Raw genomic sequence first — 10,126 nt, forward strand, 5'->3', positions numbered from 1 at the left:
TGGAACATTTTGTGATACCAAGGATCGCGAATTTCGGCAATATCCCCTAACTCGATTAAATTGATTTCGACTGGAATACTACGTGATAAAAAGTCCGGTACTACATTTTCCTTTCCCTTACGATGTATTACCTTATAATTATATTGTTGCAGACGTAACACCCACCTACCTAATCTACCTTGCGGATCCTTTAAATTATCCAGCCATACTAAGCTATGGTGATCAGTTATTACTGTAAATTTTGTATTTTCCAAATAACACCTAAGTTTTTCTATGCTCCATAAAACTGCTAGACATTCTCGTTCCGTAACTGAATACTTTTGTTCGGTACTAGACAAGGATCTGGAAATATAACATATAACATGTTCTCTGTTATCATAGAATTGAGTCAAAACTGCTCCTATACCTACAGAAGATGCGTCTGTTTGTAAGACAAATTCCTTATCAAAATTTGGTGTAGCTAATATAGGCGATGAAATTAAAATATCTTTGATTTCCCTAAATGCATTTTCACAGTCAGAATTCCAACAAAATTTAGTGTCCTTTCTTAACAGATTTGTCAATGGTGAAATTAAGTCTGAATATGACGATATAAAACGTCTATACCAAGATATCATTCCTAATAATCGTCTCACTTCAGTAATATTAATTGGTTGAGGCATAGTTAAGATACATTCAACCTTTTCTGGATCTACCTGTAATCCATTAGAATTAATTACATATCCCAAGTATTTGAGCTGCGATCTACAAAATTGACTTTTTTCTTTATTGAGTATTAAATTAGCATTTTGCAAACGATTTAATACTTCCGTTAAGATCTCTAAATGTTTTTCAAAATCTGGAGCAGTAACTATTATATCATCTAGATAACAAAAAACAAAAGGCTCTAGTTCCGGGCCTAAAATGACATCAACTAATCTTTGAAACGTCGCCGGAGCGTTCGTTAAACCATACGGTAACCTAGTGAATTGAAAAAGACCTCTTCCAGGTACTGTAAATGCTGTGCATTGTTTACTGTCCTCGTCCATAGCTACCTGCCAATATGCACTCTTTATATCTAAACTACTGATGTAACGAGTATTTCCTAATTTTGTTAAAATTGTATTTAAATATGGTAACGGGTATGCATCTTTTTCGGTGATTTTATTGAGTTTCCTGAAGTCAACACAAAATCTTTGGGAACCATCTTTTTTCGGCACTAATAATACAGGCGATGACCATGCGCTGCAAGATTTTTCGACTATACCTTCCTTAATCATCTTGTCTAATTCGTCATCGATTAATTTTTGTTTATAGGGCGATACTGGATAGTAACGCTGTTTAATTGGTGAACTGTTAACTTTAATAGCATGTGTAACTAAATTTGTGCAACCTATCTCTTTATCCTTAAAATAGTTAAAGTAATTACTGACAATTGTGTCCAAACGTAATTTTTGATCACTGGTTAATGTCGATATGGATTCAATATGGTTTATTATTGGCTTAACTAAGGTTTCTGACGAAAAGTACCATTCTCCCTTCCTAATATCTGGGATAATGTTCATTTGCTTCCAAAAATCTATCCCTAAAATTAAATTTTGTTTTAAACTGGGTAAATAGTACAAATCTATCAATTTGACCGATTGTTTAAGTTTAATAGGCACAGTGACTATTCCTAAACATTCACAGTTACTACTATCAGCAATTCTACACACTGGTGTATTTGTTGTATTTAACTTTAACCCTAACTTCCTTAAAATATCCCAAGTACTTTGGTTAATAAAGGTTTTATTAGCACCTGAATCTAATAATCCATAAAATGCGATTCCTAAAATATTCACTACTATGTAAGGACATTCGCCATCTTCCACTTGAGCCAAAATGTAATCTAAAATTAATTTTTGTTTATTATCTAATGTATTTGATTTTTGTGTAGGGGTCGTCGATTTAAAAGAAGACATGGTGCGACCTAATCCTGCCTTCGTGAGCCGTTTCCCAAATTCGGATTGCAAGAAGGGCACGTGTATTTGGTAAAATTCAGTTTTCCACATGTAAAGCAATACAATTTAGTTTTTACTTTGCAGGATCTTGCGAAATGACCTGGTTTATTGCAACGAAAACATAACCCTCTGTTAGGTAAAGTTGTTTGGATTTCCCTAATTACAGCTTCCGATTTTGACTTCGTTTTAGATGCAGAGGAGTTGTGATACTCTAAATCAGGTTCTAGTGATAATTCACCTAATTGTGGAGGTTTAAACTCACTTATTTTAATTTTAGTTTCTTCTAACTTACGACAATATTCTATAAGTTCTAAGGGAGAGTGTATATCCAGCAATACTAAACGTTCCTGATAAAATGGTAATATATTACAACGCAAAACCTTTAGCCTTAGTTCATTTGGTACTGAAACTGGCATTCGATCGAAAAGATTAGTCATAATTGCAACATAAATTCCTATGGATTCATTTGCACCCTGAGTTCTTTGAAGTATTTGTTTCCATAATGCATCTGAGGTGTGAGAAGGTCGAAATTCCTGTTTCATTAATGTAATTAAAGATTCCCAATTAGATACTTGACTGCGAACCATACGAAACCATACTAAAGCTTCACCCTCAAATAGATCAATTGCAGAATCAAATAATTGTTTTTTATTTACGTTACGAGAGGTGCAAAGATCTTCTACCTTTTCTAAAAATGAATTAAAACTGATGCTGTCTTTTATATTTCCTGCGAATTTCAAGTTCCATTTATATACTGGTATTGATTTTGAAAGATTTGTAGAGGAACCTGATCCTTCACTAGTGACATTATCGGTTACTTGAGATGTGTTTGGTGCATTATAAAAATCTGGAGCAAGTGGTGGTGTACTACCATGAATTTGTTTACATTTAGTAGAATAATCAGAGATTATTTCCATTAATTTATCTAAAAGTTCCGATCGTTTTGCTACAATCAGCTTATCAACCGATGTAATATGATTAATTCGACCAAATATGTGTGCAAATTTTGTTTCAATTTTTTTAACTGGTGGAGATTGGGTTTCTAATGCTTTTACTAATTCCGATACTTCTGTTAGTTTTAAGTCACAAGTTTTAATTTGTAGTTGTTCATCAAATTTTGGACCTTCCAAGAATGTTTTACCTGATTTTTCTAAAGCTAACGCACTCCTTAATGATTTTCGTAACATATCTACATTCCCTGTGTAACCTAATCCTCTATATTGTAATTCATATTCTAACTCCTCTTTTACTAACCTATCGACATCCAAATTAAAATCCATCTTACTTCCTAAAATTACGTCGGGGTACTGAAAAGCAATTATAATTACCAAGCTAACTAATCTAAATAATTTTAATACAAAAACAAAATTCTTTTTACGTTGGGCGCCAATTTTATTACCTTCTAAGCTAAACAAAAGACAACCAAGGTAATTGTGGTTCGGTAATAAAGCCAATGCCTACTAACTCAGCTCAATGGGTTCAATTAGAGTTGATAACCGGGCGCCAGGTCCTATCCCCAATGGTATATGCCTCCAGCGGACCAATAGAGGTGATATAGCCACGAATTACCTGTACTAATACTCAACAGTAATAATGAAGTACCCAAGTTCAATGTTAAGTAAACGAAAATTATATTTATTGTAACAACAAAATAAAACAAACTCTATGTAAGATGGATTATTGTTAAATAAACTGAATATTGGTTTTAAGATGGACGGAGGTAATAAGGTAGAAACGGAGGATGTAATTTGTAAATAATGCAAGGCCTTCTACAGTTGCAATAAAATCAGCAAGAAATAATATACATAAATATTGACAACTTACCCTGTTGGCCGGACGATAGCTAGAAGATAGCTAGTGGTGAATGAAATATTAGGGGTTGTACAACCAAAGCGCTTTGTTTGCTACCGCCGTATGTGTTTATTCGATGAATACAGCAGCCCTCCGTACTGTCAACTGGTAAGTAGCGTTTAGTCTTACCGCCCAAAAATTACGGTAAGTAAAATGGATAATATGAAGCTACCTAACTATAGAAACGACCTAATTGCTAAAATTAAGATGGTTATAATGACCGATGGACGAATAATTAACGGATTGGATGGATCACAGGTGAGTATAGATAATCTCTTGCTTCTTTTGTATGTAGTTTGATATCAACAGGTATTGGTATGCAGATATGAGCCCAGGGTCAGCAACAACAACAACCACAAGGGCTGATTTACGCGACGCTGCTATCCAGTGTGGTGATAAGGAGTTGAACAATAACTTGATTAGTGACTTCCTTAGGTATTTAATTTGACGTTTCAATTTTCTTCAAGATTATGACTTTAAATAAATAGGCTAAAATTTTAGAATTACGATAATTAAGAAATCTGATTAGTTCTTACCCTGATAGTCGACCTCTTTTCCCTCTGAGCCTTAAATCCCACTACTGTGGTTGCTAATTATGAGTACTAATTATCTAACTAATTGTTTCTAAATTAATTAGCTGTACTAATGAAATGCGGAAAATCTGGCCTAATAGTTGCCTTTTAATTACAGGTACCGCAAATCACGTTGCTCTCGGAAAGTACAGGTGTAAAATGAACGAGATATCAGTTTACGCCAAATACGAAATTTTATGTTATCAATTATTCTCCAACATTTTGATTTCTAAACTCCTAAGTGTATATGCAACCTATTCTACATGATTCTTCTCAAACCCAACCGTTATAAAGCACCGAAGTTGCACAGTGTTGCCAGATGATAGTGTATGTGCGCTTTATGATGGTGCTATAAAAGAAGAGATCGGTATGAACTAAAACGACCTCAAAAGCCGTTGATGATGATATGATGGCTGCAATATCCGATCTGATTGAATGATTGTATATAATAATAATAATAATAATAATAACCATTTATTTACATTCTTGTTGTAACAGAAACCTATAACCTATGTATAATAATGTAAATGTAAAAAAAAATGTCCAAAATGAAAATAACTAAAATATCATTTTTAGCGTCCTTAGGTGTAACGACTAAGTTAAAAACTTGTTGTCACTACACCCCAAGGTGTACGTAGATAATAACGCTTTTTGAACCGATCACAAGTTGAGAGTGATAAAAAACAAAGAGTTAGGGTAGAGTATCCGTTATAATAAATAAATCTGTGATTCAAGATGGGAGAAATTATTGTGGAGAAGTTCTTTAATAAATTTGATAAACGCATGATATGAAATTGTTAAAGGGAAAGACAAATTTGTGTAGATTAATAGGTAATTATATAGCTTTTGTGTATAATACAAGAAGTAAGATTGACCAACTTTTTTCCGTATTTTTAAATTATACGCCAAATTCTTTATTTTTGTCCTTGTATCGTAATTGTGTTGGGGAAAATTTAACTTAAGCCTATTAATATTTTTATATATAAATCGAGATACCGAGAGAAGATATGATGATTTATTGTAAAAAGGTTGGTGTCCTTGAATAACAATTGAGAAGGGTAACGTGCATGCTTTTTAGCCATAATTTTGATTATTAGCTTCTGTGCCACCTCTAACTTATTTAAGTATTTGTGAGCTGCCCCACCCCACGCTAACAAACCATATCCCAGCACAGATTGCACAAAGCCGTAATAAACAATTTTTAATGAATTTTCATTGCAGAACCGTTTTAACTTTCTAAACAGATAGACATATCTCCTTAGTTTAATCACAAGTTGTGTAATATGATGGTCCCATCTTAGGTGTTTGTCAATGGTAACACCAAGATATTTGATGTGGTCCCTTTGAGATATACTTAGAGCACAACTACAATTAATCTGAGAGCAATCTGATTCATGGATTTTTATGTCATCATCTATTGTTTGAAATTTGTAAGAGTGAAAGGGAATATACAGAGTTTTGGTGTAGTTGAGAGACAGCAAGTTTTGGTTTAGACAACGTACGAGTACAGACAAGTAACACGATGTGGATTGTTTGACTTGTTCCCAAGTATCTCCCACCACGTACAGTACAGTGTCGTCCGCATAAGAGACTATAGTAGCTCGTTCAAAACGTAAATTAATTATGTCGTTTATGTATAATAAGAACAGAACGGGACCTAGGATGGAACCTTGGGGAACTCCACTTACCACTTGTTTGGGACTACTTAGGGTACCATTGATTACAACCACTTGCTCTCTATCCGCAACAAAACATTTCAGTAACGACAAACACACTCCACGAATCCCGTATAATTCCAACTTTTCAAATAGGATGGAGTGTGAAACCGTGTCGAACGCCTTTGCAAGATCCAAAAAAACAGCTATTGAGGGTTGTGAAGAGTCCACAGCCGTATAAATATTAGAGAGTAACTTTGCAAGTGCGTCATCCACTCCTCTTCCCGTCCTAAAACCATATTGATTGTCAGAATATACCTCGTGACGATGAAGGAATGATTCAAGTTGAAGTTTTAATATATTTTCAAATACCTTCGATATACAGGACGTTAAAGAAATCGGACGAAAATTACTAATATTACAAGGATCACCACCTTTAAATAGAGGTTTAACTATTGCGGTTTTTAGAATTGTAGGGAAGTAACCATCAAGAATGCAACGGTTAAACAGTACAGTTAGAGGTTGAGCTATTTCTGTTATTACATTTTTTAACATCAGTGATGTTATGTTATCTATGCCGGAAGAAGTACTTTTTTTGAGTTTATTGATTGAAGACATAACATCATTTGCAGTAATTGGTAGGAAAAACATAGAACTTTTATTTGGAGTGATGTTATGATTATGATAGTCATATTTTTGTAACTTGTCAGCTAACAATTTCGGGACCTTAATGAAGTAGTCATTAAACATTTCAGCCATAACTATTTCGTCGGTTACCGTTTTCCCATTTTCGTCCTTTATCATGTGATAATTGGTTTTACTTTTATCTAGATTTATAGCTTCCTTTGTAATTTCCCATAAGGACTTCGCAGAACTACTTTTTGAAAATTTCTTCGTATAATAAGATTCTTTAGCTTTTTTAATTAGATTGTTTACATTGTTCCGTAATGTTTTATATACATCATGACGATTGGTATTGCTTTTATCTTTTAGATAGCTTTTAAAGGCACGATCTCTGTCTATCATCAAACTAATAATTTCATTAGTCACCCACTCCTTTTTCTTTTTAAGTTGTTTTTTGCGCTTAATATATGTGAAATTCTTAATGTAATTATTTAAGGTATCCAAGAAATATTTAAAACTATCGTCTAAATTTAAATGGTTTATATACAATCCCAATCATGAGTTACTAAAGACGCCTTAACTTTGTTGTGATCTATAATTTTGTGAAGTGTGACATGTTCTGTTTGACTAGTTTTTGTAGAAGTTGCAGTAAATTTTAAGTACAGCGATAAACAAAAATGATCTGAAATTTTAAAAGTGGTAGTAATAGGCAAGATCTTGATACGATTAAAATCAAATTTTAAGTTAAAATGGTCAATACATGTTTCACTAAACTTTGACACTCTTGTGGGTTTTGTAATGCAGTTAATAAACCCATGTTCACTTAATGTATTTACGTATCTATCCTTGTGAGAACTCGTGTTAATTAAAGTATCCAGGTTAAAATCACCCGCTACCAGTTAATCACCCGCTACCAGTTATGTATAAACCGTAAATTGTGGGTAAATGGAAATCTCACATTTTCGTTGGAAGTGTTCATACAGTATTTTTAAAAGGAATGACAATTTCTCAATTGACCTTATAAGAATAGTTTAAATTCAAGCTTTTTTTAAACACATAGTACCTACTGATGAAACTTCAACATATAAATAAACATTTCACGTTGTAACGGAATATCTTATTTTCATTATGAATTATGAACTCGATTATGAATAAATTTCAAATGCTAGTGTACAAATTTCAGACCCTTGGCGATCGGCAAAAACGTGAAGAATTGCTGAACTTTCCATTTGAAAAATGCCTGCTATTTAAAACCGTAAATTTCCTGTTATATTAGTAAATAAAAGCTGGAAAAATTAGAAAAAAGGATTTATGGTTATTTGAAAAATTCCACACTCCCTGAATGGTAAAGACGTTAGACAGCAGCTTCCATATTTTTTTGTATATGAAGGGCTGATTTCACACCCTCGGGCGGTTGTTAAATGAACGTCAATTTTTTTGGGAAGTGGTAAAGGCGTTTTTTAACGTGTTAACAAAAAGGGAATTTGCAACCTTTTTTCAACCTTACCAATAAAAATTGAGAAATTTTTGAAATCACTCCAAATTTCGATTTTGAGATTTCACGGGATCTTTAAGTTTCAAGGTCCCACAGGAGCTAAAAAAAAGTGATCTTTAAAAAATGTCTGTATGTTCGTATGATGTGTATGTATACGAGGTGTGTAAATTAAGTAATGAGACTGATGCTCTAAATATTTATTATTTAAAGACAATTAGGTACTACACTCAGGGGTACAATTCATTACTGTGCCTTTGAAAATAGTATCCCTGGGAACCACACAGGGTTGGAGGATTCTTCCATTCGTCAGAGCAATACAACTCGGATTCTCAAATGACATTTAGCTGGTCAGTTACAGCATTTTTGAATAGATTCTAATATCCCTAATGTCGTCCCTTGATATGGCAGGAAATTATTTCCACACCGATAATTAATTTATTTGTTTCTAGTAATGACAATCTTCCAAGAAACCGATTTCATTTTCAATCGATGCATTTTGTTATTTTGAAAGATTTTTTGGAACCATTTTCGCACAAATTTTTCTCATCCCCAATCCATTACAGTTTTATGGATCTCTGATTCAAATAAATTCAACTGTTTTCCAATTAATCTGACTAGCAACCGACGATGCAAGAGCATAGCTCAGCTTTAACATCAAAACTAACAAAAGCGTTGTTTTCTCTTAGCCAATTAAAACGAGCGTGTCATCAAGAATCACTAAAGATGACATACTTCTCATGTTTCGAATCTCACTTAAGATATGGTTTGTTATTTTGGGGAAATTCTAAATTTGTCATAAATATTTTCAAGCTGCAAAAAGAGCCATTCGTGTTTTAGTTGGAATAGGGCCTAGAGACTCGTGTCGCCCCCATTTTATGAAATTAAAAATACCAACTGTATATCTTATTTATTTTCGAATGTGTAGTTTATGTACACTGTAATGTTCACTTGTTTAAACGTAACTCCGACTATCATGCTTACAGTACAAGACATGCTCAACTCATTACAATACCAATAGCTAAATCTTCAATTATTAATAATTCACATATATAGTAATAGTGAATTGATATACAATTGCATTCATCAGGGTATAAGGTCAATTCCTTCACTTGATTTGTTTAAAAAAATGCTAAGAATGCGACTGAATTCCTTTGTTTTTTATTCTTTAAAGGAATTCTTTCATGTTTTCCAGGAATGAGTGAGTTTACATAGTTTAGTATTCATTAATTTTTAACTGTACATGTATATTTATATTTTCTTGTTGTTTGTTTACGCTTGTTAATAATGTTTGTAAATTTTTTGAAATATTCAACACCTCTCTGGTAAAGAATAAAAGTATCTACCTATCTATCTATCTATTTGAACAAACCAGATTACTCATTTTTGGAACGAGGTTCAAAAAGTAACTTTACAAGAAAAATGATTACGAATAGCCACATGAACATACTAAGCTCAAATTTGTACTGTGCGAGTATGACATGTCCTTTCGCTCCGTAAAGTGTGACACGACCAGGGTTGCTGTAACAACTGCTACAGGGTTAGTTTCATTACTTACTTCACATACCTCGTAAGTGTATGCGTGCGGCATGATTCTTGTAAACAAGTTCATCCGAAACTATTTAACTGATTTGGTTAAAATTTGTAACAGTTCTAGCCTAGGTGGTCCCCTTGAATGGTCTCGAGAGCTGAATGGTTTTTGGAAGGGATTCGAAAATGCTAAATGCCTTTTTGGCAATAAAATCGATATTTATTGAGTTACGTGTAAGGAGCAGGCAAATTTGGCTGATATTTTGTACCAATATTCTCTCTAATGGTCCTGAACGCTGAGATTTTTGAAACGATTGGAAAATTGAAAATGTCCTTTTGACATAAAACATATTTATTTAATAAGGTATGAGCAACAAAATTTTGATTGAGAAAAGGCCGTGCAAATTTTTATTAGATTGACAG

The 10,126-nt window shown here is 33.2% G+C and overlaps 1 long non-coding RNA gene across 1 annotated transcript; it reads left to right on the forward strand.

The window, feature by feature from the left end:
- The first annotated feature begins 1,692 nt into the window (after positions 1 to 1,692).
- LOC116181481 lies at positions 1,693 to 2,902 on the forward strand. The gene is made up of 4 exons (XR_004147260.1): positions 1,693 to 2,009; positions 2,064 to 2,115; positions 2,170 to 2,199; positions 2,257 to 2,902. It is a non-coding gene; the product is annotated as an uncharacterized LOC116181481 (long non-coding RNA).
- Positions 2,903 to 10,126: the final 7,224 nt, after the last annotated feature.

The sequence above is a fragment of the Photinus pyralis genome, unplaced genomic scaffold (genome assembly GCF_008802855.1).
Source record: "Photinus pyralis isolate 1611_PpyrPB1 unplaced genomic scaffold, Ppyr1.3 Ppyr1.4_LG9, whole genome shotgun sequence".
Taxonomy (NCBI): Eukaryota; Metazoa; Arthropoda; class Insecta; order Coleoptera; family Lampyridae; genus Photinus; species Photinus pyralis.